Source organism: Corvus cornix, chromosome 2 (genome assembly GCF_000738735.6).
Source record: "Corvus cornix cornix isolate S_Up_H32 chromosome 2, ASM73873v5, whole genome shotgun sequence".
NCBI lineage: Eukaryota > Metazoa > Chordata > Aves > Passeriformes > Corvidae > Corvus > Corvus cornix.
The window spans coordinates 50,738,664-50,744,663 of NC_046333.1; the positions used below are offsets into that span (position 1 = coordinate 50,738,664).

General features: G+C 36.8%; 1 long non-coding RNA gene across 1 annotated transcript in view; it reads left to right on the forward strand.

Annotated features, from left to right (window-relative positions):
* The window catches only part of LOC109144546, a 45,112-nt gene extending 40,433 nt beyond the window's left edge, over positions 1–4,679 (forward strand). The window contains exon 8 of the long non-coding RNA XR_002045383.3: positions 4,439–4,679. This is a non-coding gene — a long non-coding RNA (uncharacterized LOC109144546). The remainder of the gene's footprint in view (positions 1–4,438) is intronic.
* The last annotated feature ends 1,321 nt before the right edge of the window (positions 4,680–6,000 follow it).

The window sequence follows — 6,000 nt, forward strand, 5'->3', positions numbered from 1 at the left end:
GTAACTTCTGAACTGTGCTACTTTGTGTGGCAGAAGTGCCCTCGTTACAGCAGGAGACAGAAAAGGACTGTAATGCAGAACGTCTCTGAAAAATCTGTCTGCCATCATATTCATGGCAAACTTTACAATGCATGGGTAAATGATCAGCCTAATTACATTTCTTATATCCATCATAGAAGTCTCATTATTTCCTTCTGTTCCCCCATCTGGCTCTGCCCATCTGTTTTCTCTTATAGTTCGCCTGTGAGGTCTTTGGGGCAGGGGTTGTTTTTTTTATCTATGTACAATATCTAAGGGGGTCCTGCTTTACAACTAGGAATTATAAGCAAAATAATACAATAAATATTTTGTAACCAAACCTGCATATGTAAGAAACTGAGCTATCAGTAAATTATAGACACCTGAAAACCTGAAAACATCAGATTTGAAGCAAATTAAGGGATCCTCTTTAGCATGTAGACAACTTCTGGTTCTGTTTAACCTGTGTCTTAATAACCTACGTATTTTTCCTTATGTCAGAAGTGCACAATTCAGCACATAGTTGTTCTCTCTGTAAGTCTATCAGAGTCAAGATTGTCACAGAATTGTAGGGTTATTGTCATTAAAGCATTGCTTCTGAAAACATGGAATGAAAATGCTCCTTTGGGACTTCTACCGGTATCCTGGCTTTGTCTGTTTGCAGCATGCTGGGTAGGATATATTTGCAATGACACAGAGCCCGCTCTGGGTTTTTCTGTGCAGACATGTAGATTCTACTCCCTGTCTCAGCAGGTCAGGATTCTGTCTTAAGTCTGGAAGAGTTTCTCTCTCCTAATTTGAGATTATTGAGGTTTCACTGTGACACAAAGGTGTCAGAACAGTCCAAGCAAAAATCTCCTATTTTCTCCTAGAACATTCTTATTTAAAGAAATAGTGGTGTTGAATCCTTAGAGCAGTACAGATAATATAAATAAAGTACCTGTGGAATAAAATTTTGAAAAATGATAAAAATCACAAGTTGCAACTGTGTTGATGAAGACAACAGAATGCAAGGGTATTTTTTACACATATATCTACTTTTCATAATTAAATTATTGATGTAATAAGTGTAAACTGGTTATTTAGGATTAAACTATGCTCTCTTCTACCTCATCCTTTGTTGATTTTTTGTGTGCATGTGATTCCATAAGGTCAAAAAATTTATCTAGGTGACACATAGAGTTCTTAATTTTAGGATTTGCATCATCTGTGCCACCTGCCTCTGTATGTATGCTTATTTATAAGTACAATAGCAACACTCCTCACTTGTCTAGTTAGAAACTCACATTTCCCCTTCCGTGAGTTTAACACACATTTTCTTTAAAATTTCAGTAATATAAAAGGTGCCAGAGGAAAAGCTTAGGGGTTCATAATGGAAGAAAGAACAATTGGAGTTGTGAGTTTATGACACAGGCAAACTTGTAGATATCTTTAAAGCCTGACTAATAGAAAACCAGATTGTGGGACAGTAAACAAGGAACCTTAGTCCACAGCAAAGTAATTGGTGCAAGGTATTTATAACATGCCAAATTATAACAAATTATAACTTTTGCTTTATGTTGGGCATGTCTCTAGGAACTCTTTCCATGTCTTCTTCAATAATCAAAATATGAGAGCATGTCCAAGCCCCTGCTCTCTAATGCTATTGACATTTAGTGACTACTAATGGTAATCCTCTGGTTGTAGCAATTGCAAGTATTTTTATAACTTTGTCATTTATCTGAGAACAATATCTGTAATTTCTTTATTACATAGCAATTTCATGAAAACACCGTGTCAAAATGTGCTTTGTTGAATCTCTGGAAAGATCCAATATACATTTCTAATCTTAAATATATGAGTTGTTTCTATAAGAAGCTCAGGAAAGGTTTGTCTCAAGTGCTCTCTCAAGTGGAGTGAGGCCTTCCATGATGTACATTAGAGTCCTGAGCCCCTGGTATTGCAATATACATTGCAATGCCCTCTTGTATTTTCCTTTCCACTCTGGTTTTCCTCCCAGGGAAAAGCAGCATGCACCCTGCAGTTCTTCACACCCCCCTTTGCTTCAATAAGCAGTCAAGAAAAGGCAACAATTCAGACAGCAGGGTTTCAGCTCACGGGGATTCCTTGACACTTAGTACATGGTGAGATGTTCTGCCTTTCCCACTTCTGCCTTGGAAGCCTTTTAGTGCCTTAAGTTATATAAAACTAAAAAGCTACTCTAACCAAGGAAGGACTCTAGCCAGACTTTGCTTTAAACATGCAACATAAAATAGTTCCAGGCAGTGCCCAGAAAAGACAGCTGTAGCTCCTAAAGGAGACAAGAAAATATTTTGTTAGCATCCTTTAAAATTACAAGGAACAATAACATAATATAGTCAAAAAAAAAAATTGACACTTTGTCAGGAAAAAAAGAATGATTTATAGGAAATTTTAATCGGAGGATGTTTAGGGTCATAGAAGAGGATTTTAGCCATTCCCGCTTTGGTATATATGAATAAGGTAAATAAGTGAAAATAGGGATACAACAAAAGGCCACTTTTGCTGAATGTGTGGAAGGGACAGATCATTGTATTGAAGAGAACCTTGTTACTAATATAAAATGGGAAAAAGATTCACAATTTTTGATACATAAATTTCACCATTGTCCCCAAACTCTTATCAAAAAATATATTTCTTTTGTATTTAAAACAAAAAGTGACCCAATAACCTGGGGTATTTCTTTTTCTTTTAACTCTGGTCACACACTTTCGGGTGGGTCTTTATAGTGCATGTGGAATTCTATTTCCTTGTATAATCTGCCTGCTTTTCCATAAGTATGTAGGAAGTAAATTATAATAGATTTTGTGGGGAAAGAAACAAAACAAAAGTGAACAAACAAACAAAAAAACCCAAACCAAAAACCCCAAAGCCAAACAGTAGAATAGCTGAGTTTCAATATAATTAGAAAAAAATTCTATCTTATTCCGTTTATATTTTGTTCCATTTTCCCCTTTATATTCCATGTAAATACAAGACATCAACTGGTGAGCTGTACTTTTCAGAAAGAAAAATACAACTATATTTAGGCAGCTGTATTTTTTACTTAGATGCTTGTAAAGAAAACTCTGAAACATCATTTTAATACTTTTTTAAGAAAGAGAGGCAGAACTAACAACTATAATTTCCTACAGTATTTTTATATTTTTTACTTATTTTAATTTTAGAATAGAAAATTGTTCCTACCATTTTCATATTGGTGAATTTTCATCTTATAAATAGTGATATGCAAGTGATTAAGGGTAAAATAAGCAACTGAAAATTATTCTTTGTGTGTCTCGCTCTCTGGAAGTCTGTGATTTGTGTAACCGTGCATTCTATCCTTGTTAATCACGACAGATGCTAACTGGAGTGACTCAAAAGGAATCAAACCTCCAATAATTAATGCAAGATGCTGAAGACATAAAGTAACTGTGAATAAATAATTTCACTTCAGTTCATGATTTGTTGATGAATAATCATGAACTATCTGGAATTAATTAGCTAATAAATGTTTATGAATAACTATTGCCTTTGTATGTTTCATGATTTCATGTCTGTTTAGACTACTTCCGAGGAGGAAAAAAGACATGAACATGTAAAAAGGAAAGCTGAAGAAAGATGGATCACAAAGATCTGTGATTACTTCCAGAATGTTATTTCAGAAATGGCAAAATGTTAGCAGTTCACTTCTCTGAGGTGATTATGTGAAAAGAAATATAAAAATAGGCTATAGTAAAGCAATTTTCGGCTACAGAAAAAACAGGTTAATGATCTGATTGTTAATACCTTTGTACCTTTACAAATTTTAATTGGCTAATCTATCATCAAAACTTTCTTGTATGTATGGCAAAACCCAAAAAATTACAGGTAAATATTTTAAGGATGTGAATCTGAATTTCTAGAAGACAAACTACTTTTGATGTAAGTTATGCCTATGTTTCATTTCATTGCTTAGTGCATTGTCATTCACTATCAGGGAAAAATATTTTTTGTTTGAGGTTGTACTAAACAATTCACGTCTTTTCATGTCATATATTTGTAAATAATTTAAAATGTATTTTTAAAAAATTGTGCAGTTTTTTCCATTGCATAATTTTTTTCTTTAATTACATGTAAAGAAATATGTAAATCCTTTTAAAAGCAGTTAAGGGTATAAAATCTGTTTAAATTTCATGGGTTATCTGGCTGCACATCTTCTAAGAAAATGGAAACAAAATTTAATCCTCTGACAATTGAAAGAATTATTTTTTGGTCTCTCAAAGTGTTTATTCAGGAGGTGAAACATTAAATCACTCTGATGAAAGCTTAAATCAACTTCGAAAAAAGTATTTTTCACACAAACCCATGAGAAATTAAGTTTGATACCTCAGGATCTGCAAAAAGCTGTATATTGTGTTCTAAGCCTAATCCTATCTTTCAGAAGGATAGGACACCAGGATTAATGAAGAGCTTAATGATCTCCTGCTGTGATGGAGAGTCCAGGAAGTAGCTGCTGTGAAAGCAGATGTTCTGGTACCAGCTGAGGAGCATTTGTGGAGGAGTCATGGAAGGTATTTTTGCAGGGTGGTGTAAGAGACGGTCCGAAAATCCCTCATCTGCCTCACGATCATCGCCGAAGACAGAGACTGAACACAGCAGTCCTGGCCTGGCTGAGGTGGGATTGTCTGCCAAGTGTTGCCTGCGGGTGTGCCCACTGGGAACTGGTACGCATTCCTGAGGAAAATTAGTGCAGGTCACAATGGACTGTGCCGTTCTTGCTGCCCAGGCGGGAAGGACTGCGCTGAAGCGGAAAGGAACGACCTGTCCTGTACACCTCTCCGGTACACCTGTCTTGTACGTCTGTCCTGTACCTGTTTCCCAAAGCAACGAACCCCATAACAATGGCTGTAGATTCCCCAACCTCTTGGCCAGTTGCCCCTCGCTTCTGAAAAGGACTATAAAGGGACCTTCTAAAATAACCGAGTCCGAGATCTCCCCACGGAAAGAAGACGAATCTATTGGCGGAAGACCACGAGGACTTCGTCTCATCCGTTGGTAGCTATTGCCCCTCTTTTCCCTCTCTCTCTCTCTCTCTCTCTCTCTTACTCTCTTCTATCGCATTACTGTGTTGTGGGCACTTAATAAAGGTGCACTGCTTTGATTAAAACTGAAATCTCTTGTGTCCTTTTACACTCTGAGATCGATAAATGAACCATCACGACCCCCGCTTGCATTAGCGGATCATGACAGGTGGGCAGTTGACTTAGGAAGGTCATAGGGAAGAGGAAGGAGTGGTTGCTAATATCTAATTCAGATTTTGGTCTTCATTTAAGGAAGAGGAGGTGTCTGGACTGATTGAGATTACTTCTGAAGGCAAGCAATGGCAAGGATGCCAGGATTTATGGCATCCTAGAGTACTGTATAACCTAGAGTTATCTGTAATTTCCTGTCTCTCTGGGCAGAAGTTATTCAAAGCAGTATGCCAGTGGTGGCCTAGGGCCCTCTGTGGCTCCTTCAGATACTGATATTCCCATATGTTCCTCAAACCAGGGTACAGAGTCTCCTACTGATGGAATTATGGACTTATACCTATCTGATGCTTCTGGATGTGACCAGCAGCTGCAGATCTCAAGAAGATATATAGAGCATCTTTTGCAAAGATCAGGTACTGTTGCTCTAGCTTAACTATGGTAAATAGAAAGATCGGCTGATATGAACTGAGCAGTGCAGAAGTGCTGTGGGTCCTGACTGTCCTTTTCTGCCTGCATACCAGAGTTGGAAGGGCTTGTTCACAGATCACTGCTGTTTAAATTTCAATTTTTTTTTTCTTTTGGGGGGGAGGGGGTGGTCAAGTAGTGATTTCTTCTCCTTTTAAAACATAGAAAAAAAGGGAAAAAAACCTATAAGCCATTTAACTGATACTTTAGTCTATAACAATCTATAATGTTGCACTAAAAATAGTTGAAATTAAATTCATACTTATATTGCTTTAATAAATACTTC